This window comes from Bidens hawaiensis, unplaced genomic scaffold (genome assembly GCF_021521415.1).
Source record: "Bidens hawaiensis isolate Kalapana, Puna unplaced genomic scaffold, B.hawaiensis_p1.1 tig00016269_1, whole genome shotgun sequence".
In the NCBI taxonomy this organism is placed as follows: domain Eukaryota; kingdom Viridiplantae; phylum Streptophyta; class Magnoliopsida; order Asterales; family Asteraceae; genus Bidens; species Bidens hawaiensis.
The window spans coordinates 317666-343059 of NW_027492487.1; positions in this window are offsets into that span (position 1 = coordinate 317666).

Consider the following 25394-nt stretch of genomic DNA (forward strand, 5'->3'; position numbering starts at 1 on the left):
TTTGAAGCCCGAATACCTACATTCCCTTCAAATCTGTTCTCAAGAGCTTCCCAAAGCTCTCTAGCTGATGTATACTTTCTGAACGTATGGAGGATCTCCTGTGGAAGAGCCATTGTGATTGCAGCATGAGCCTTGCTTTCGGCTTCATACATCTTTTTCTCCTCCTCTTCCATTTTACTGTATTTCTTGATTTGGTCTCGACCCTCATACTCCATGACTGGTGGAATATATCCATCTTGGATGCATACCCACATTTTCGCATCCTGGTACTTAACGTATTGTATGAACCGATCCTTCCACGCGACAAAATCGGTTCCCTTCAGCAACCTTGGGGCCTTTGTAGCTGACCCCGCTTCAACTTCCATCTTTACAAGCTCCGAAATGTTGATCGACGACATCCTTCTTGAAAAATAAGAAACCCGAAAAATTCTGAGTAGGCGAAGTTAAAAAAGTTTCCTCTGAACAGTACTGTAGGCGAAGTTAAGGATAACTTCGCTTAAGTAATAACTTCGCTGGATCTTTCTTAAATTCGCGTGACTGGGCGAAGTTGAGAATAACTTCGCTTAGGGTAAGCGAACTTAGAAAGTAGGCGAACTTGAAGAAAAATTCGCTGAGCTAGGCGAACTTGAGGAGAACTTCGCTGAGTTAGGCGAAGTTGAGGAGGTAGGCAAAGTTGTAAATAACTTCGCTTCTCCTTATATCTTCGCCGAAACCCTACGTATCCTGACGGCAACTTCACCTGATGAACAGCAACTTCGCCTGACGAACTCAAACTTTCTGCAGATCTGAAAATCGGATTTTAACGAGGTTTTTGACGGTTTAAAGGCTTGAACACACTGGTAGGAGGCTAGAATGAACAAAAACACCAAAAACTCGTCTCGTGAATAGTCGAAACGGGACGAATTCTACACCCGCGTGAATATCCCGAACCACACAATCGAGCAAAAGCTCTGATACCAATTGTAGTTTCCCTGGACGGATCACACGAGATATCCCGATATAAACAGGTGTGGAATCCCTGTGTAGATCGTTACGGACGTAGAACACAAACACACGAACACACGAAAGCGATACGAACAAACACACGTTATATTAATAACTCAACACGTGATATAATCACAGTTACAGACTCTCGACCTCACGTCACTTGACTCACTGATTTACACGAACTCTAACACCTTAACAATATTCCGTAACCTATATAAATACACGACAACTTCGCCTCAGGCGAAGTTGTCCATAACTTCGCTTGGTTAACAAGTTCGCCTAAGCGAACTTGTCAACAACTTCGCTTGGTTAACAAGTTCGCCTAAGCGAACTTGTCAACAACTTCGCTTTAAACAAACAAATACATAAACAATATTACAGACTCGATTACAGACACTAGACATATGAACTACTGACATTTATGCACCAACAATCCATATTAATTACCCAAGTCCATACTTTTTTCTATATTTAATATTAATTAAATATTAACACTCGCTTTTAAATCATGGACTTCTTTTATTTATTAATATAAAATTCAGGATGTTACAAGTTTTCCCTCCTTAAAGAGGTTTCGTCCCCGATACCTAACTTATTCCTTGTAAAAGGAACACTTCTTATATTTACACGCTTTACTGCATCGCCTCCGCTTTGTGGGTCATCCTTCTTACTTTTGACTTGCAGTCATCGAGCGGTGATCATGTGTTTTAGCTATTAAGGTAGCTTGTCCATGAGGCCCTCGATGTATCAAGTCTCGTCTCGTCTTTCCAAGGAATCTTGTTTTATACCATATAGCTAACTCCTAAGATGACTCTCTAATTCAACACATCTATTTATCATAACCCACATGCATTCAAAACAGTTCATATCATAACTAATAAACACCAGTCTAAACTTCAATATAAAATAACACGCATAGAGTCATTAATAAGTCAAACATAACATAAAATAAACTTATGGCTAGTAGCTAGCCTTCTTGAATGATCTTTTCCAAGCATGCAGAGTAAACTGTTAAAACTCAAGCATTCTTCTCCGCTTCACGCCCTTCATTCGGTTTTCTGCAGTCCCTTGCTAGGTGTCCACGTCCTCCACAGTTGTAACACCTATGGTGATCCTTACACTCCCAAGAGAGATGTCCTACTTTTCCACACCTGAAGCACACACCTAGTCCCACTCTGCACTCTCCTGAGTGTTTCTTCCCACATTTTCCACATATCGAGTACTCACCTCTCCTTGTTCCTTCCACCGTTATTGCTCCCCCACAATCTCTAGCTAAGTGACCTGACTTACCACACCTCTAACATTTCTGGTCCTCGGTGCAATCACGAGTTATGTGTCCCTTCTTCCCGTATCGGTAGCACTGGTTTGAACCAGCCTTGCATTCTCCCAGGTGCATCTTCCCGCACACTTTGCATGTTTCCCTCCCCGCAACCTTTGGTATCTTTTTCCCCACATACTCCACGACATCTGCAGATCTTTTGGTTCCTTTCACTCCTCCCTTATCATCATCACCCTTCTTACCGTCCTCTCCTGCCTTCTCAGTGGCCCTTGCATGGTTTTCAGCAGACTTGTCAGTACGAAATTTCTTCTCTACAGCAACTACAGCGTAAGAAATGGCAAATTGAACAACAGGATCCAGCTGATACCCTTCATCGCTGCTTAGTCCTTGCAAAGTTTCACTTTTCTCCTTTCTCGTGGTAGTAACTAGTTCTTTAGAAGGTTCTCGGACAACGCGTATTCCACGAGGACGTCCAGTGTGACTTCCCTTACCAACAAACCTTCTTGCTCCAGCCATTGTATTCTAATGGAAAACACAAACGTCATCACTCCGGGAATTATTTAGCACATGATTCGTAAGGTAAGTAGTTAACGACGTTGATCAAGTGTAATTAACTATTTGCATTACTCCTCAGGTCCTACATACTTCCCTTTATGATTTCCCTTGTGCTAATTTCTACCGTAAAACAGTTAATCAATCAAACAATCAATTAATCCTATCCCTAACCTTCACATATCCTTACTTTAACAATTAAACGAACATCCTTATACATTATTTAACATACTTTACCGTTACTGAGCTTGCTTGAGTGACACATAGCTATCTTGAACTGGCATCTTCTTTCTTTTCTTACTTAAGTCTCATTCTCTGTTCGAGTCTAAGCATGTAGGATGCTTAAATCTCTCAAACTTTGCTCTGATACCAACTTGTAAGGCCCCGAACCCTGTAGCCCTACTTTAACGTCGGATTTACTCATAAACACAGTTCTACAAATCAGAGTTTATTAAAACTTTCGCGGAAACGTCAACTTAATAATTTATTTCAAAACATTAAATCTTTTCTTTGATACCAAAACATAAAACATTATATGTAAAACGTCATTTTTTTCGTCTTCAGATGCCAGCCGTTCAATCCATGTCACGTGCCATCCTCATGCTAGTTCTTTAACCTTCTCACCTGCGTGCATACTAAAAGTCAGCTACGCTGAGTTAGTTCTAGTTAATCAAACAACTTATCATACAACCACTACATACATCATATACGTGTCCGAAGACACATAACCCCCAGTCTAACCCGCTACTGCTTAACCACTTAATTACCCCTGCAACTTAGCCACTTAATTACCCCTACAGCTTAACCACTTATGCCACTTGATGCCACTTATGCCACTTTATGCCACTTGTGCCACTTTATGCCACTTGTGCCACTTTAAGCAACTTATGCCACTTTATGCCACTTTAATAACGAAGACACGCATAGACTCACTTTACCACGTGCTCACGTTATGCCCCTAACTGTATTACTAGACCCCTATCCACTTCTATCACACTATACTTCTACTTGTCTATAACCAACTTCCTATTAGCACATTATTTACATAATAAGCAAGTCACATAAACAATCATACACACTAATAACCACTTGACAGTCAGTATCCTTGGCGATACGTGCAATATACGAAGATCGTTCACGCACCAACAAATATTATTTATTAGCTACTTGTATAACATCTATAGCATACACTTACCACTTAAGGTAAGTGTATTCACACTTCACATCGAGTATGCACACAGCCCTGAAAACATAACAAGGAAATTGGGCTAGAAACTCACCTGAACTCTGATTCTTCCTTCGATATTGTTAATCCCTCCTTTACTGAACTCGGCTGATTGTATATAAGTTATACGTATTAATAATCGTCCTATCGTATCAGATTACTTTTACTTAGTATTAGGCGAACTTAGTATTAACTGTATGCGAACTTAACATGGAGAACTTATACATTAAGCGAACTTAGCCTTAGGCGAAGTTAGCATTAAACGAACTTATCCCCTGGCGAAGTTGCTCAGCGAACTTGCTCAGCGAACATGCTGGCGAACTTGGCTGCAGGCGAACTTAGCCGCAGGCGAAGTTGCCTAGCAGCGGCTACTGTTCGCACTTCACACCCATAATCACCTCTGTTTTCACATGAAACCCCTTGGTATGATATTACCAACCCCATGAACATTTCCTATGATCGATATCTGGTAAAACTCGGCCCGAAAAAGCATAAAGTTCGGACCTTTAAGCTAAAACGTTCAAAACTAGACCTAGGGTTCATTCTAAACGAGTTGCGCCTGTTTTCAGGTCCATTAAGTTCGTTTTAGCATCAAGTTCGCAACTTTACGTTTCATTTATACCCGATCTAATCTCGTTCTAAGTTTCAAGACTAAACGTTTATAAAAACATAACCTTTAACGATAAAGAACGTACCTTTACCCGTTTTTAGGTCACAGTTTAGATTTGTTATGAACTACGATCTTGTATCTTTATTGTATATCAAAGATTTAGGCTAGAATCGGTCTCGGATCTCCTCCTTCTCACGGCCGCAATAGTGGTGTTTATGTGTGTGTTTTGGGTGTGTAGAGATTATGGAAAGATGGAATGATAAGTTAGGTTTTTAGGATGGCTTAAGGGGGTATTCATATCCCTTAAAGCCCATGGACCTAAGGCCCATCCCACCATCTTAATCCATATTAATTACCCAATTCCATAATTCTTTCTAGATTTAATATTAATTAAATATTAACAATCGCTTTTAAATCATGGACTTCTTTTATTTATTAATATAAAATTCGGGATGTTACATTTGGACTTTAAATATTATTTGATTATAATAAGCATTGGTCAATGTTATTGGGCTCGGCTCTTTTTAAAATAACGAACCAATTTTATTAAAGAAAAAGATAAGTATTTAAGCGAACCCAATGTTAAGTCGGGTTTGGTTCCAACAATTTAAAAAGTCAAATCTAGATTAACAATGTAGAAAGTCATATTATAAATCATGTTCTTATAAAAACTCCAATTATTAAGCATAAACCGATAAGTCCAATTATTAAGCGTAAACCGATTAACGAACTGACATTAAAACTTGAGAAACAACCACCTTTTTCACTTGAATATGACAAATAGAATTATGGAAACATGCAGAAGCTAAACTATAATTACTCGAGGAAAGTGCAAAGAGATGAGACTTGACGACGGGTTTGACTTTCAAAAGTCAAAGTAGCAAGAACACCAAAATTGATGAATAAGGAGCAAAGTGAAAGTGAGATTGGTAGTGGCAAATATTTTTCAGAAGTAGGATGGTCTATTTATAAGCTTGAATTCGTTAATTACAATGCTTAACCAGATTAAATGGCCAAGGCTAGTCAAAAGGCTTGTTGACCAACTTGATGATGGATGATGATGTAGGGATGTTATAAAATAGTCAAAGTTCATAGAGAATCGTTTACACTAGTCAAAAGGCCGGAACTTGGGCGAGAATCGGCAAGATGAAGACTAGCTAGATAGTAAGCTCAATGTCGCGACTTTGGGCACTTGTCGCATGTCGCGAATGGCACACATTCATGACGTTCGACCCAATTTGGTCACAACTTCTTCTTGAGTCCGGCGCATGTCGCGAAAAACTTAGGCTGCAGGTTTCACGGGTTGTGACCCAAACGAGGACAGTTGAAATCCCTGGAATCATCGTGTGTCGCGAAGGAAGGGAGAAAAGCTATTAGCGACGCACCATAAAAGAAAAATGACAAAAATTTTGGATTTTGACACTTTTAACCCTTAGACTTTCATACATGCATTTATAGTATAAAATACATGAGATGGAATTTGCAATCGAGTTTGTAACATCATAACACCATAAACAATGTAAATCATAAATAGTTAAGTCATAAATCAACTTGAATAATCAATGCTTATTAATCAATGGGATTTGAATTACAAAACAAAACTTTAAAATGGGTCGGTTTCAGGATCGAAAATTGACGAATATCACAATCACTCAATGGGCCAAACGGACAAAATTCTTTTTGGTTAAATTCCTTTTGGTTTAGTTCCAAAAAATAAGGCTTTTGTATTCATACGTGACATCGTAATTACTAGTCAAAATATTAAACAAAGAGTGTTTTGGTTTCAACTAGCACATACGAAATTAGTCATTTTGATATGCTAAAAACTCGCTCGTGTTTCTAAGTTTGTAAATAAGATTTGTTGGTTAAAATTACATAGAAGTAATCTAATCAATTGGCTTCTTCACAAGCCTTGCATGTTTTTATTAGGGTAACATTCATATATGTCATTGGGCAAGGAGGGTATATTACACACAACTTGGAATAAAATATGAATCAGCATAAAATGACCAATAAAAATCAATAAAAGGGGTAGTAAGCGAGACTTTATAATATAAATCAAACTCCATTGTCAAACCACAAGCAAACCTGTCCCAAACCCCGATCACAAAAATATATATACATATATATATATATTTATATATACGATGAGTATCATTACAGAACTGCTAAATTATTTAAAAACATGAAATAACCCTTGAAAACTAACGTTTTTTATAAAAAAAATAGTATGTTAATGTTAGTTGAGTGTCGTTTTTATCATTTTTATATCTATATTTACGATTACAATTTTGAAAATTAGCTTTTATACATATCTATGTTTTGTTTTACACCTTTGTAAATTTGTTAGTACATAAATTTTACACATATGTAAACTTATTAATTATATATGTAATCAAAAATTTTATTGTAAAATATGATAAAACTACTCTTAAATAATGTTAATATATAAAAAAAATAAAAAATTGTTTGGTTGTGTAGAGTTCCTAAGATTTCTAAACTTTTTTAGAGTTCTTAAATGATACTAACCATATATATATATATATATATATATATATATATATTTATCCAAAAAATATTTTCTTATATTATACAATCTTGTAACTAATGGAATCAACTTTTTAAGAAAACACCCCAGTTATTAGGGATGTTAAAAAAACCCGAGCCCGACGGGTATACCCGAAACCCGAAAAAATGAAACGTGTATACCCGAAACCCGATGGGTATGGGCCGGGTATGGGATTCAGATTTAAAAATTTTCGCGGGTACAACCGGGTATAGGATTAAATGATACCTAGCCCGATTACCCGAAAACATATACCCGTTTACCCGAATCATATACCGAATTATATACCCGAAAAATTATTTGTATTTTATAGGTTGTGAAACATATATATAAGAAAAATATATAAAATTATAATGATATTATTTATTTATTGTCATGTTTCTTTATATTGAGTGAATTATATTTAAATTTGTAATAACTGTTGTATGAATAAAATGTATAAATTAATTATAATGGTTAAGAAATGTATTTTAAAGTCCCAACGGGTATACCCGATACCCGTGGGTATGCCTGATACCCGACGGGTAATTACCCGACAAATACCCGATGGGTAATGGGCCGGGTATGGAACACGGTTTTACAAACTGGTACGGGCATGGGATTACCAATACCCGACCCGAACCTGGCTTGTTACCATCCCTACCAGTTTCAAAGCTTCTTTGTCGATGACATTTTTCCTTGATTCGTTCTTCTAAAACAAACCAATGTTAAAAGAGGATCACAAAATTATTAAAATTATCATGGATTAAGAGAGTTACCAAACGGGTTTAAACCAACATGTTGAAAGTGAGTATTATCTATATTTTTTATAGAGTAAAAGAGAAAGTTGGTGTCACAAAATGAGTATTTTCTGTTTTTTTATATGTATTAATGTTTTGAAAGAAGATGCATGCATTGGTGTTGGCTAAGTGGTTATTCTAGTAATGGAAGATGTTTGTGCCGGTTTGGAACCTAGTTTTGACTCCTTAAAGCAGCGTTATAGTTACATTTTTTTTAATTGTGTAATTTATGTTTTTGTGTATATTTTTTTATTTTTGTTTTTTTAGTTCCCCGTATCATAACACGTGACGGAGACTGGCCAAATTTGTGTAGACTCATCACCTCAACGCTCGGGTTTTACCAAAGCTTGAGCTTTACTGATCGACGCCACCTCATTGGTACACCTCAGTTTTTAAATTGTTTTTTAGTTCTAATGCCATAACGCACATAACCAAAACTGACCAAATTCGTGTTGACTTACCGCCTTGAAGGCGGGTTCTACAATGTTTGGGTTTTACCAACACTCCTAAAAGGGTTAAATGTGTTACTTGCCCGGCGCAACAAAAGCATGAGGTAATCAAACATCGCCACGCAACGTCCAATACCGACAATGCTCGGGTTTTACCCAAGCCCGGGTTTTACCGAACTTTATTTTAGTTCTGGTGACGTAGTGCAAACGAAATCGACAAAATTCGCGTTGACCCACCTCCGTAAAGCTCGGATTTTAAGCAACGGCCCGGTTTTACCCTTTTACCGACTCACCACCACAACGTGAATATGAGTCGACTTGCCGCTACAACGATCGGGTTTTACAAATGTCTGGGTTTATCGACCGAATAAAGATTGTTTTAAATATGTTAACAAACAAATTATAATATGTTATACGAGTGTCGTTGCGTCATTGCCTCAGCGTCTGGGCCCGGCTGACTTCACCCCAGTGTCTCACCTCTATTTTATTATGTTTTCATTATGTTTTAGTTCCAATACCATAATGAATGTAGCAATTACCGACTAGATTCGCGTTGATCCGATGTTGTCGTCCGAGAACAACTGACGCCACCCCATTGGCCTACGTCAATTTAATATTTATTTTTTATTTTCAATTTGTTTTAGTACCAATATCGTAACGAATGTAGCTAATATTGACTAAATTCGCGTTGACTCGCCGGTGCGACACCCGAGTTTCACCGACCGATTTTACCACGCAACGTGCGGGTAAATAACGAGTTTAAAGTAAAACGAAATATCGACAAGTCATTAAATAAACATAAAGCGCAACTTGTAACGAATGGATACTTGTAATATTCTTAGGAAGAGAGTAATTATATATATATATATATATGAGATGGATCATGCGAGAAGTGATATTATAGTGAGAAGTGCGAGAAGTCGATCTCAACCATTGATTATCTCCTAGTTGTTCAAAGCACTAATACCCCTAGTTACTCCTAAATTATTCTTCATATTAAATCTTGTAGAAAGTTACAAATTTTAGAAAATATAAATTGACTGTTTTATGAAAAAATCCTCTAAAATATTTGTAATGAAATATAATCAAGAGAAAATTTTTTACATTCATGGTTTCATAAGATTTATTTGCATTTTCTTTAACGTACCTACATATTAAAATAAATGGATATGTAGGTGAACTGTAATTAATAGATCACGCACACAAGAATCTACATATAGCTCATGTTTAATTATACAAATTGTTAGTCATTTTTATTTTTATCAAAATGTAACTCGTATTAAAACAAAACTTATTTTCATCTACACAAATTTTGTTTCATTTTTTTTTTCACCAATACATAACTAATAGTCACCTACACATAACTCGTATTCACCTACACCTATTGCTAATTCATTTTATTTTCACCTACATATAAATAATATTCACCTACACATAACTTGTATTGCCTACACATAAAAGATAGATTATAGAATATTGAAAATAAAAATAAAAAAACATGATGTGTTCATACGTTAAGAATATTTTACAAGTTTAGATTAATACCATTAATTGTATGTGATATCATGAACAAGTTTTGTTTACGTGGGTTAATTTTGTGATCTGCGTATGTAAATACAAATGGGTAGGCTATAACATGAAGTAATTAAATTTGTATATATAGGTTAATATTGTGATTTGTGTAGGTTATCATGAACTAGTTATGTGCATGTATATTAATATTGTGATATGTGTAGGTGATAATATGAACTAGTTTTTTGATGTGTAGGTTAATATTATGATTTGTGTATGTATTTGTTTTTATGATGGTTAATGTATTTTTTTATAGTATGAGTATAGTGGTTTTGTTTTATGTATATTTTGAAAATTAAATCAAATAAAAAAATAAAAATAAGTGTATAGTCATTTGTAACTTAACATTAATTAGTATTAATTACCAAAGAAAGCTTATTAAACTTTTTACTAATATATTTCTACAATTAAATAAACCAAAATTATATTATAAAATTTTGATTGGTTAGAATCTCTTCTCGTACTTCTTACCATAAAAATACTTCTGAAATTAACCAAATCCTAATATATATATATATATATATATATATATATATATATATATATATATATATATATATATATATATTAAAACAGAACATTCTTGAGCAATGTCTGTAGTACCATCTACTTCATATAATGTACATACCCTTTCAAGCTTTGGTGTATTTTTTTTGTCGCTTTGTATTCGTTACTTTTATGCTTAAATGGTTTGTATGTTCTGCTTGATGTACGTGTAGCAGCTATGTATCTAAAACTAGCCATGCAACATCATCCATAAACTAGCCATGCATCATCATCCATAACACAAGTGTCTGTACAGTTTTGCATAAACCTAGCCACGCGTCATCATCATTGACATGTGTTAACTCTCCCTTTTCCCACTTCCCTCTTGTATCTTCCTTGACTTTTATATCTTATATACTAACTCTACATCACTGGATCTTCCTTCATACGATCTTTCACCTGGATTATCCCATGATATTACTTATCCCTGATTTGGAGCTTCACTGAAAGTCAGCCGCTAATAGTGTTAAATATACGATTCCTTCGATATTCTACCCGGGGTTTAAGTGTTGATTTTGTTGCTTATGAAGGTTGGTTAGATCTAACGAAGTTGCTAAGACGAGTTAGGATGCCTACACGTATGATATACGGTGATATTTAAAAGTCTGGAAACCACGACAGGAGAGATAGATCTACAATCGACATGAGTTCTAGGCGGTCAGCGACGCTGAAGAAACGTGGATCGGCTCACTGGTAGACGATCAACTTTCCTCGGGTATGAGTACGCTATTTCACCGATGGTTCTCCGGAGTATGAGTTCTTCCACCTACAAAACGAGCAGCACCGTGAACTTACCCCTCAGAAAGGGATAGAGGGTTCCTCTTTGGGGTAACCCTCCGGTGTGAGAATAAGAGATTGTAGGAGAAGATAATAATAATCTGAGAGTGAGTAAGGAATTGGAATGTATTTTCTTGCTTACCTCCTCTTGTGGAGGTGGTGTGGTATTTATAGTGTTAGGGTTTCCAATGATTGGGCTCAGATCCCATTAGGGCCTTTTTGGCCTCTTCCTATTGCTTTGCGCCACGTGTCATTAGGACACCTGGTGCTTTTTCATTGATTATTCTCTGACCCAGGCATTTTACCTGACCCATGTGCAATCACGTGGTAGCACATGGGTTTTGCTGAGTTGTCCACCTTTCATTGGCAGCTGTCAACATCAGCATATTCTTATTCCTTAAAGGATACCTTCTGGAAGGTTGTCTGACGAGCACAATCAAGGTTGTCCTTATCCTGATTTGGATAAGGACGAGGTTGATTATGTGCACGTGTGATATGCGCCTATCCTGAGGATGCGCGAAGTCTTCTCTTTATTCTCACGCGCATATGTTTCATGCGCAGATGTGATATGCGCAAGCATATGTTATATGCGCCACGCGCAGATGTGATATGCGTGAGCATATATGATGCGTGAGCATGCGATATGCGCCACGCGCAGATGCGCCACGCGCAGATGTGATATGCGTGAGCATATATGGTGCGCGAGCATGTGATACGCGTGAGCATATGTGATGCGTGAGCATATATGATATGCGTGAGCATATGTGATGCGTGAGCATATGTGATATGCGCCGTGCGCATAGGTTTTGGCTTTGTGCCTTCATGATATCTTGATTTCAAGCCTCTTGTCTATATCTTGTGGGTTGACCCGCCCCGCTCGATGTTAAGGCGGGTACATACCTCTTCAAGCCCCCCCAGTCTAATGTGTGTCTTGTCTCGCGCGAGCGAGGTAAGATAGATATTAGACTTAATAGTTCTCTTTTAATAGGGTTTTGTCTTTTCCTTTTTTATTTCTCATCGTTGCGCGAAATTCTATCCTTTTTGTTTAAATGAATCGTCCATGTACGCGGCTGGTTGGTGCTGACATGCGTCAGAGATGGAGACGTGTCAGACTTTTCGTGTGCTCGAGGTGCTACAGTTGCCTTTCATGTCCCCTCACACAGTGTCAGGAATACGTGTCGCGCTCGTGTTGGCCTGCACCTGCGAGTGGGGGCGCGTGAACTCTAATCAGTACCTGTTTCGTTCCCTTTTATGTCCCCTCACACAGTGTCAGGAACACGTGTCGCGCTCGCGTTGGCCTGTACCTGCGAGTGGGGGCGCGTGAACTCTGATCAGTACCTGTTTCTCTCTCTCCAGGGCCTATAATAGCAAGCCTTTTGAGTTATTATTCTCCATCTTCATTGTTATTTCAGAGCTTTCCTTTCCTTCCATTTTTATTCCGATTTCCGTTCTTGAAGTAACCTCTGTTTGATTTCACAGTTGTATGTCTGATAACCCAGACACCACAATCTCCCCAAGCAAACGCCGTGTAAAATCATTAGTCATGTCCACTTTGAAGAAGACCGGCAAGGGAAAACGGGCTGCTGAGGCCTCGTCGGAGGAGGTGGGGAAGGGCAAGACAGTAAAGAGGTGGGATGAGATTCCCTGTAAATTGAGACAGTCTGATTTTGACAGTCTCATCGCCTCTCAGGGTTTTCTCCCTGAGTATGGCTGTATGCTTCCGGCGGCCGGGCAAACGGCGCCAGATCCGCCCACCGGCTATATCTCCTTATATTGCCATTTTTTCACTCACTGCAACCTTCGTCTCCCGATGACAAGGTTTATGGGTGCGCTGCTTCAATTTTATGGGATTCACATATCCCAAGTCCATCTTTTTGGACTTGTGCGCATGACTCATTTTGAGTTCATGTGCAAAGCTCAGCGCGAAGAGCCAACCCCTCGGCGCTTTCAATTTTTTTATAGGCCAAAAATCCAAGATTCTTGGTTCTCATTCGTTCCTCGCAGTCAGAAGGTCAAGTGCTGCACTGTTTCCTTCAAGAGCCTTCATGACTGGTCTGAGAAATTTTTCTATATTAAGGCTGGTGTGATTCCCATCCGCATGACCATGCGCGCGATCACTTCTGCGCCCGCGGATGTGAATGTTTTTAAGAACCCAACTGGCGCATGGGTTAATAAGTTGACTGCTGAACCATCCCCCGTCAAGAATATTTGCGAGGAGGCGCTGGTGGGGGTTGGCATGAGCAGGACGTGGGCCGACAGCGCGACTGAGCCTGTTATCCAAGTTGACGGATTATGTGAGTTATTAGCTCATTGCATGATTTCTGCGCGAATATAATTCGTTTTGCTGATATCATTTGTCTTGTTTTATGCAGTAAGCAAGGAGTACGTCCACGCCGCCTATGATGAGCATATGGAGGGTGGCTCTGTCGCGCTGGGGAAGTTGGCTTCCCCGATCGCTTCGCTGATATGTTCATCCCCGTTGATTTGGGATTTTGCTTTGACAGCGATGCGCCTGGTAGGCCTTTGTACTTATGCTTATGCCTTTAGAATACCAAATTTGGTTAACATTTCTGTTGCACGTATTGTAGATGCGCTTGAGAACTATGAGCTGGAGCTCGCGGAAGAAGAGGTGGAGGAGGAAGCTGAGGTGCAACAACTCAAGCGTAAGGCTGCGCCGACGGTTGCTTTGAAGTCCCCTGTTTTGCCCTCAAAAAGGGGGAAAATGGACTTCATGGCGATGTTTAACTCGCGAACGGCGGTGCGCCAAGGTATATATTGCGCTTTTATTTTCTGACTTTTTTCTTTTTAGATCAAGTCTTGAATCATTTCTCTTTGTTGGTTTTTTCATAAGCATTATAGCTGGCACACAAGCTGTTGGCGGCACTGCTGGCGCCGGCGCCAGCGCCGTTGGTTCTGCTCCTGCTCCTGCAAGCACTGAATCTCCCCTCATTGGGATTACTAAGGAGCAGGAGGTTGTTTTACGCGCTGATCTCGCGGCGTCGAGACCTCCCTCACCTCCTCCTGCGCGCAGCCCTACTCGCGAGACTGGTTTTGATTTTTCCAGGTCGCAGGAGAAAAGGCCTGTTACAGAGGAAGATGAGGAGGCCCATTTTGAAGACTCCGATGGCGGCCGCGCAAGCCCTGTAGCGCCACGAGATTTCGCGTCGCAGTCTTCTCGTGGGGCTGGCGCTGACTTTTCTGCTTGCTCCCCGCAGGTATAAGTTCGTTTTGCTCCGCTGCGCGGACTTCCATATTAGTGTTTAGATGACTAGAACGTTGCTTTGTGTTTGCAGGAAGCCGATCACATATACCGCCCGAGATGGAATATTAATGAGGATAGCTGAAAGGAGGTTTCAGGAGGAGCGCGCCCGCGTGGACTTGCTCAACGACCATCTTTTCGCTGGGTCAGCGTTCTTTGCTGCCTCCCAAGAGCTTCGCTATGATTATGTAAAGGTGCGTGATGCTCTTGCGGAGCCAAGCAAGAGGCTAAGGTATCTGCTTGGAATCTTTCTGACGCTCGAGAGAGAGCTGAGAAACTCCAAGCAGAACTCAGCGAGAACCGAGCAAGTGCCAACGCGGCCTTCGTGAAGCGCGGGCATGAGCTGCAGGCTGCGCGGGAGAAGCTGCAGGCAGCAGAGGCGGACGCGGCCAAGTATGCGCGGCGAGTGCGCGACTTGGAGCTGGATGCAGAGGCGCGTGACCAAGCACTTGTGCAGTCTATCACTGACAAATCTTCATTAGAGAGTGAGGTTGCGCGCCTGAAGAAGGAGCTTGAGGCCGCGCGGGCAGAGAAGGATGAGGCCCTGGCGACGGCAGCGTCTAGCCAAGAAGCGCTCGATGCTGCGCGAACGGAAAGGAAAGAGGCATTGGCGGCAGCAGCGTCCGACAGAGAGGAGCTGAAACAGACCAAGGAAACTGTTGAGTTGTTAAACTCTAAGATTCCTGCTCTTGAGACGTCTGTTTCTTCCCTCGCGCAGGATCGCCAATGGCTAGTCTCACAGGGTATGACTCGTTGCGCTTATGCGATGAAATACTCAGACGAGTTTCAGACCCTTGTGATGGATTGCAACGCTGCCTCGCGCTTGGTGGGTCGAGCTGAAGGGTTTAAGGATGGCTGTGAATATAGCATGCTGAAGAAGAACCCATCCGACTACCCTTATCAGCTCGACGTTGTCTGCGCGGACATGGCCGAGGTGGGGGAGAAGTATTTGAATACTCCCATTCCCATCCTTGAGCAGGTATTTTAACCTTAATGAGTTTACCTTGACTTATTTTCTTAGTCTTTTTGTACTCACAGTTTTCCTTATGCTTTGCAGATAGCCTTGCTTGCTGATCAGCCCGATCTCGGCGCTCTAAAGAAATTACTTGACGAGTGTGAAGGGGCTGGTGGCGGCGATGATGGCGCGGGCAATGCTGCCTCTGCTAGCGGCTCTGGCGTGGCCAAAGGACCCGCTCCTGACACTATTGTGATAGAAGACGACTCCATTCAAGACGAACAGCTTGACTATGGCAAGTTTGGAGATGACGAGGAGCGGGCTGCGCCAGATGCTGAGGGAGGTAATGATGAGGGCGATGAAGAGGCTGACGTCGACATAGAGACTTGAGAAGCCCTTCATGTTTTTTTTTTTTTTTTTATTTGCAGTTTGTATCTCATCATTTTGTAAATTTGTAACCTTCTATGTTTTGGAATGAAATTTTGTTTTTCCTTTATTCGCATCTTGCGCATTCCCCATTCATCTCTTTATATTGCATGTTTGCTTGTTGAATATAAGATATGCTTGCACGTTGAAATAAGAACAAGGTTGTAAGGAAATTATTTTACTTAATCCTTGTCATATTTTAAGTGATTTTACAATATCCTGACTATGTTAACACGTGCCTTGGCGTTTCATTATTCCTCTTTTGCGCGACGTTATCGCGCATTTATTATAGGGAATTATGAGTTTTTTAGCCTTTACGTGTCAGTATGTGTTACTCTGATATCCATTACAATTCCATGCGCGACCTCGACCTGAGACCTTAACAACTATGTTTTGGCATGTGCTTTGCCTTAGTTGTGCTTAGGTATTTTTATGGTCTAGCTGCGCAGCATGTAGGATGGATCTTGTGAGTGATTTGAGCTAAGGCTCGTATTATTGGGCTAAGGCCCTGAGCTAAGGCTCATATTATTGGGCTAAGGCCCTGACGTTTTAGAGTTAAAACTCGTTAACGCGTTTGAGCTTGAAGCTCGCGCATGTATGTTTTACTTCGTTTTATTTTTGTTTTGATGTTAATACAATGTTGTCATATTGCTCAAAATTAATAAAGAGAAGTGTGAAACATGTATGCAAAAGGTAATAGAACCACATTAAGAGAAGATAGCGCGTATCATTATTCATAATGGCTTAAAAAGCCTTGATTACAAACTTGACAATTTTTACATGAAACATTTTCTAAGCTGTGCTGCGTTCCATGCGCGCGGGATCTTCTTTCCATTCAAATCTTTTAAAGCGTATGCGCCTTTTCCCAATTCTTCCGAGACTTGATAAGGTCCCTCCCAATTGGGGGACATCTTTCCCGGGGGTATCGCGCGGCTAGCTTCATTGTTTCGAAGGACAAAATCATTCTTCTTGAAGTGGCATTCTTTCACGCGCTGATTGTAATACTTTTCTAGTTTTTTCCTGTATTTGGCTTCATTGATGATAGCCGCTTCTCTGCGCCCTTCAAGTAAGTTGAGATTCAACCTTCTTTCGCGCTCGTTATCAATCTTACTCATCATGAGCACTCTATGGGATGGGCATCCAATTTCTGCTGGAATCATAGCCTCCGTTCCATAGGTTAGGCTGAACGGGGATTCGCCATTGCTGGTTTTGCTTAATGTCCTGTGCGCCCACAGGACATTAGGTAGCTCCTCGACCCATGAATGGGATTCTCCCTCCAACCTTTTCTTCAGCCCATTTAGCAAGCTTTGGTTCGCGCGCTCCACTTGGCCATTCCCCTGAGGGTGGTATACTGAAGTGAAGATTTGGTTGATGCGCAATTCCTTGAGCCAGCTGGATATCTTCCTGTCGGTGAATTGTTTGCCATTGTCGCTCACAATTTCCATGGGCAGGCCAAAACGGCATATGATGTGGCTCCAGATAAATTGCTTCATCGCCTCGGCTGTGATTTTTGCTAGTGGCTTGGCTTCAACCCATTTTGTGAAATAGTCTACTGCCACTACCAAAAATTTTACTCGCCCTTGCGCTTGCGGTAGGGGACCCACAATATCGATTGCCCATTTGTGGAAAGGCCATGCGGAGGTCACCGGAATCAAGTTGTTCTTTGGCCGCATGGTGTTTGGCGCATAGCTCTGACACGCTTTGCATTTTTGGATCTCTTTTAACGCGTCCAAGTACATGCCTGGCCAATAGTAACCTGCGCTCATTGCCTTGGCAACCACCATGCGCGGGCCAGCATGTATTCCACAGATTCCTTCGTGTATCTCTCTGATCACATAGCTTGCTTCCTCAGCATCTAGGCATTTCATGAGCGGTCCAAGATAAGAGCGTCGATATAATGTACCATCAAGCAGTTCATAGTTCTGCGACTTGTGTCTTATCTTCCTCGCCTGTGCGCGATCGTCCGATACCTTTCCCTCCTTCAAGAATTCCATTATTGGAGTTATCCATGATGAAGGGGTTGTATGAATTACAAGGACAGACTTCGCTCCCACCGACGGGTTGCTCATTACTTCTACCCTGACATCTTTGCCAAAGTGATCGAAGCTGGTTGATGCCATCTTACTCAGCGCGTCAGCAGACTTGTTTTCACTGCGCGGAATATGTATGATTCTGAAGAAGTCAAATTGCTCGATGAGCTTTTTCGCCTGCTCTAGATACAGAGGCATGGTGTTCTCCTTGGCATCATAAAGTCCATTGACCTGTGCTGCTACCAAGTATGAATCAACATGGGCCTCTAGCTTTTTAACTCCGAACTTGTGCGCGATGCGCAGACCAGCCAGCAGGGCTTCATACTCAGCTTCATTGTTGGTGCTCTTGAAATCCAACCTGATTGCGTAAGTATACTCATGACTTTCTGGATCCACCAGCTTGAGGCCTGCGCCGGACCCTTCATTGTTTGAAGCTCCATCAGTGAATAATCTCCAAACATTTTCTTCATTATTGGCTCGCGGAGGGTCTACCTCGCGCTGAGCCTCTTCAATTTTTCCTTCAGGGATTTCTGCGATGAAATCAGCTAAGACTTGTCCATTTATTGCTGGACGGGGCTTATAGGCGATCGTGTGCTCTCCTAATTCCAGCGCCCATTTTGTCAGCCTTCCTGAGAGCGCGGGACGCCGCAAGACTTGCTGGATGTTGTAACCAGTCAGAACTTCAATAGGATGACCATTGAAATATCTATGAAGCTTGCGCGACGCGTGTGTTAGTGACAAAACTAACTTTTCCATGATGGAGTAGCGCGTCTCAGGATCTGTCAGCACCCGACTCACATAATAGATTGGTGTTTGGATTCCCTTGCGATCCACCAACAACACTGCGCCGATGGCGCGCTCTCCTGCTGACAGGTACAATGTTAGAGTTTCGCCAGGAAGTGGAGCTGTGAGCGCAGGCAGATTTATCAGACATTCTTTTATCTCACTGAAAGCTTGCTCGGCCTCAGGCGTCCACTTGAATTGGCTTTTCTTTAGGCAATTTCTCAATTTGTTAACGAATGGGGTAGATTTGCTTGCATGGTTCGCTAGGAACCTGTTGATTGATACCAATCTACCATTCAACTTTTGAACTTCTTTCATGGTGGATGGTGAGGGCATGTCAAGGTTAGCCTCCACCTTCTCTGGGTTCACCTTGAAACCATCCTTGGTGACCATTACACCGAGAAATTTCCCTTCTTCTACGCCAAATGTGCATTTGCTTCATGTTTCTTCCTTTAGGCGCCAAAGGGTTTCTTCGATGTCTTTGAGCATTTGTTTTTCCTCCCTGCTTTTGATCACCAAATCATCCACGTAGACTTCGAGGTTTCTTCCAATTTGCTCGTTGAAAACCGCGTCCATGAGTCTTTGGTAGGTGGCTCCCGCATTCTTCAAACCAAAGGGCATTTTTGTGTAACAAAAAACACCCTTGTCGGTTCTGAAGGCTGTCTTATCCTCGTCTTGTGGTGCCATTTGAATTTGGTGATAGCCCTTATAGGCATCCAGAAAACATTTGAGCTTAAATGGCGCCACGGAGTCCACCTTCGGGTCAATGTTTGGGAGGGGGTAACAATCTTTTGGACATGCTTTGTTGAGGTCTTTGAAGTCAATGCACATCCTCCATGACCCGTTGCTCTTCTTTACCATCACAGGATTGGCTACCCATGTCTGGTATCGTATTGGGCGGATGATGTTTGCGCGCAGTAGATCCTCTACTTGCTCATTCATGGCCTTTGCCTTCTCATCCCCCATGATTCTCTTCTTTTGAGCAATTGGCTCTACGGACTTGAACGTGTTGAGAGAATGTTGCGCCAGGTCTCGCGGAACCCCAGTCATATCAGAATGTTGCCACGCGAAGACCGACATATACGTTGTGAGCAATCTTTTCATTCTCAACCTTGTGTCGTCTGATATCGTAGCTCCAATTGTGATTGTTTGCTCTGGGAATTTTGGGTTGAGAATCCATTCCTCTGGCGCGTTGTTTGCCATTGGAAGTTTCATTCTCCCTTCCCGCGGAATACTTGTCACTGCGCACAAATGATCTCGGTATACAAATGTTACACCTGTTGGTGTTGGGAACCCCAACGCGCCGTGCGCTGGCGACGGTATGGCGTTGAATTGGGCAATCGTTCCTCTACCCAAGATCATATTGTGGCATAAAGTGGTGGGCAAGACCAAGAAGTTGACAATTTCAGCTCGCTTGTGTTTCTCATCCCCCATAGTTAGTTCAAATTGTATCTGACCTAAGGGGTGAATGATTTCATTTGAAACACCCGAGATTGGTGCATTCACAATTTCGAGCCTTGCTTGGTCTGCTGGATCCAACTTCCTGAAACATTGCTCATACATGATGTCTGATTCACTGCCAGTGTCCACCAGGACTTTTGACACTTCATAATGAGCAATGTGTGTAGTGATGACTAGAGGACTGCTGATAGAAGGGCCTCCCCTGATTCTTGGAAGATTACTTGTTGCTCGCGCCAATCTCCTTGGACTTGCGCGCTTCTCTTTCTCGATCTTTGCCCTTGCCTTCCTCCCTCGGCTACACAGATTCTTTTGAACTTTTTGCTGGCTGAGGCTCCATCTGGTTGTTCATTCTCTGGTCTTGGGTTTTTCACCAGGTGAGCCAACTTGCCTGATTTCACATCTCTTTCAATCGCATCCTTCAAATGGTGGCATGCATCGGTGTTGTGCCCTGTGGACTTGTGAAACTCACAATACTTGCCACTGTTTGGTGGTCCCTTATAGTGTAGTGGCTTAGGGCTTTTAAACTGGACATTCTCTGTGCTTAACACTTGTGAAGGCGTTTTAGTGAGGGGAGTCCATATTCTTGGTAGAGGTCTGTTAGGCTCTCTGCCCCCTCCCTCTTGTTACCCTCTCCGCGATTACGACTGTCTTTTTGGGGCAGGGGTGAGCTTGGTAGCGCCTGCTTTTCTGCGGGAGAAAAACTGGTTTGTTGCAACCTGGACCATACAGAGTTTTGTTTGCCCCTCCTTTCGTTGTTGCGCGGTGCTTCTGCTTGGTGCCCTCTTTCTCTTGCTCTATCTTGGGCAATTTGTTTTTCATTTCGCGCGAAGACACGCGATGCTTCCATTAGCTTGGCCCAAGTGGTTGGCATGCCATCTCTGCTCACGAGAGCTCTGCGGAGTTGATCACTGCGTGCACCTTGTATAAAGGCCACGCGCAAGAGTTGCTTAGTGATACCTCCAATTGCAAGAGATTCCTGATTGAAACGAGTTATGTAGTCTTCAATCGTTTCATCATTCCTGCGCACGCAGTGCATGATGTCATCAGGGTCGCGCGTGTGTCTGCGCTGCTGTACGAAGTGAGCTTGGAACTTCTCCAATAGCTCTTCGAACCCATCGATTTGCCCAGTCGGCAAGCTTTCGAACCAGACACGCGCCGCGCCCGTGAGGCAGCGAGCAAACATGTGACACCATGTTGGCATCGTCCAGATTTCTAGGTTTCCAGTGTTATAAAAACCTTGTAAGAAATCGTCTGGATCTGTTGTGCCATCGTACTTGCCCAAACCACTTGGCATCTTGGTTTTGTGTTGAATGGGAGCCTTCGCGATGCGCTCAGTGAATTTTGAATGCTTCACCAAGATGGCTGGCCTGTACAGTGTGGTTACGTCCACTTGCCCTCTCGCTGGTGGGTTGTACGGTGTGTACAGATCCAGATCGGCTTTGGCTCCAGGCGCCATGTTCATGTGCGCGCGGAGCTGTGAGCCTCCTGCATGAGTATCTCGCGTCTTCCTCATGCTGTGCACTTCTTCATCACTAAAATCAGCGTGTTCAGTGTGAACAGAGTGACCATCTTCCGGCGCGCGCGCCCTTTTTGTTCCTTGAATGGTTTGCTTATCAAACGCGAGCCTTTGTGTTAGGTCGGCTAACTTTTTGTGTTTGACCAGCTCATTGTATTTGTCCATTAAACGCCGTTGTTCGTTTATGAGCCATTCTTTAGGGTCATTTGTTTCATCTTCTGGACCCACTGGTCCTTTTTGTTTCGCGCCGGTCAAATTTTGGAACGTGAGATCGTCTGGAGGAGTTTCAGTCTGGCTATGAGGAGTTGTGATGAAGGGATGGTTACTGGTGGTGCGCGCAGAATCACGCGGCACCCTCAGAAACTGCTGTCCCTCATTAACATCCTCACGCTCAATATCCTCCAGAACTTGATCGCTGTTTCGAACACCAGAAACCATGGTGAAGTTTTTCAGAGAGAACTGATGAGATTTTGTTGCCGTTGTAACAGGTAATGGCGCCAATGAAGAAACGTGGATCGGCTCACTGTTAGACGATCAACTTTCCTCGGGTATGAGTATGCTATTTCACCGATGGTTCTCCGGAGTATGAGTTCTTCCACCTACAAAACGAGCAGCACCGTGAACTTACCCCTCAGAAAGGGACAGAGGGGTCCTCTTTGGGGTAACCCTCCGGTGTGAGAATAAGAGATTGTAGGAGAAGATAATAATAATCTGAGAGTGAGTAAGGAATTGGAATGTATTTTCTTGCTTACCTCCCCTTGTGGAGGTGGTGTGGTATTTATAGTGTTAGGGTTTCCAATGATTGGGCTCAGATCCCATTAGGGCCTTTTTGGCCTCCTCCTATTGCTTTGCGCCACGTGTCCTTAGGACACCTGGTGCTTTTTCATTGATTATTCTCTGACCCAGGCATTTTACCTGACCCATGTGCAATCACGTGGTAGCACATGGGTTTTGCTGAGTTGTCCACCTTTCATTGGCAGCTGTCAACATCAGCATATTCTTATTCCTTAAAGGATACCTTCTGGAAGGTTGTCTGACGAGCACAATCAAGGTTGTCCTTATCCTGATTTGGATAAGGACGAGGTTGATTATGTGCACGTGTGATATGCGCCTATCCTGAGGATGCGCGAAGTCTTCTCTTTATTCTCACGCGCAGATGTTTCATCCGCAGATGTGATATGCGCAAGCATATGTAATATGCGCCACGCGCAGATGTGATATGCGTATATGATGCGTGAGCACGCGCAGATGCGCCACGCGCAGATGCGCCACGCGCAGATGTGATATGCGTGAGCATATATGGTGCGCGAGCATGTGATACGCGTGAGCATATGTGATGCGTGAGCATATATGATATGCGTGAGCATATGTGATGCGTGAGCATATGTGATATGCGCCGTGCGCATAGGTTTTGGCTTTGTGCCTTCATGATATCTTGATTTCAAGCCTCTTGTCTATATCTTGTGGGTTGACCCGCCCCGCTCGATGTTAAGGCGGGTACATACCTCTTCAGACGCCAACCGTTACTTGGCGATCCTGAAATACACGCGTCGATGACAATTACGACGATTATGCCAACTCGATGACGGAAAAAGAAGGATATACGTCTCAGATTGGAAGACATGTGTTCTACTGCGAGCGGATTGTGCCGGCTAAGGTAAACTTCTAAAACTTAGTCGACTTTTCGGCCTTTCAAATGTTTGATAACGACCGACGTGTGGTAGTATGGTCTTTTTCAGGCAATGACAATTAACCTACGCCCCTTCGAACGACAACACAGACGGTGTCGTTGTGGGTTCGTGGCGGCTGAAATATGGGGTTTTTAGGAGGCTGTGGAGAGGGCAGGGAGGTGGTTCTGTAAATCGATGGTCCATTGATGGCGGTCATGGGGGTTGACGAAAGAGCTAGCGAGGAGTTTTGGTCCATTTTTATTGGTGTTGGTTTTTGTTTAATATTTGCCTTCCAACAAAATGCTTATGTGAGTCTAATTGTGATTAATTTTTGTACTAAAATTATTGATGTAATTCAAACAGATTGTTTACGGTAAATTTGCTTTGTGATGCATAACAAAATACTTATATTATTGTTATGCTTATATTTAGTTTGTAACAACAATGAACTAAACGTTGTAATGCTAAATATTTATGGCCTTCACCAACTTAATAACGAATCCGTGTGATAAGTAAACATATGCTAAACCTATGGTCTTTATAAACAACATTATATGGTAAACAAGTCTTTACAAACTTTAAAAATATTGCCAAACATATATGTTATTTAAAAACTTAATAACCAACCCTTAAGTAAACATTATATGCTAAACATATATGGTCTTTACAAACTTATAACCAACCCGCCCAACTAGTTCTTAATTTGCTTTCGAAGATCCACATACGATAAGTTACCGGATGATCAAGATTTGCACCACTTGATTCACCTTGCAAATGATAGGAAGATTCTTCATTGTTTGTGGATGTGCTCCCGAACATTTTTCAATTGAGTCATTGTAACATCTCTAAAATTTTGAGCCAAAAATGTTAATTTCAAACGTCAAGGGACTAAAATGAAAAACTTGAAAATTTGAATAAGCGACAGATCAAGACAAACTCGTGTCCATACGTGACAAGAGTATTTCAAAACCCATCCATTCGCTCCTCACATTAAGCGATGTAGTCACCACGCTAGTGTGACACGTGTCCAACCACATGTCAACACAGTATTTCAAAACCCATCCATTATCTCCTCACGTTAAGCGATGTGGTCACCACGCTAGTGTGACACGTGTCCAACCACATGTCAACACAGGACATGCAACGTGTCCCCACCATGTGACGACGCATGGCGGGTCTACGTGTTGAATCATCAAACCTAGTGGGCGGTGTCGCCCTACGCGATGACCAACCCATGTCTCTGTCGCGACACACGTCGTAATTTAATATATAGAGGTGGTTAAAAGGTCCATCTCGTTACGTGACGGCCAAATTCAAACTCTGTTTGCGATATGCGATGGAATACAAAATTTTGCCTATATAAGGAGGCCACAGGGTGAACTCCCATTCATCCCACACAACTCTATTACACACATAGCCTCGTAAGTCATGCCACGATCCCGACCTTTTGTTGTCTCGCAGTACGTGCAAGCAGTCTAGATATTTATACAAGATTATTCTCGTACTATAGGTCCGGGGTAACTTCAGAACACAATCAACTGAAACGCTGATAATAATGTAACACCCAGGCTAAAGCGGAAACCCCTGAGTGTGACGTACAAATTGCTCAAAACACATGTGACACTTTTAAGTGACATTATTATCATTAAATAATTTAAATCACAAATACACAAGTATTCAAGTAAACAAATATAATGGAAGGAAATAAAACAAACATCAACTTTGTCTGTTATTTGAATATCCTAATTCTTTTGTCTTCATCAATTCGTCCTCTAATAAGTGTACATGTAATATACATATAAATAAAGTCAATAATTAAATATTGGTGAGTTCATACAAGTTTGATATAAATACATAAAAATAACATAATTCCATGAAACTTAGTGTAGTAATAGAGCAAGCAATATCTTTTTCAATTGGTAACACCCAATGTACTCGGATCGATGGTCCCT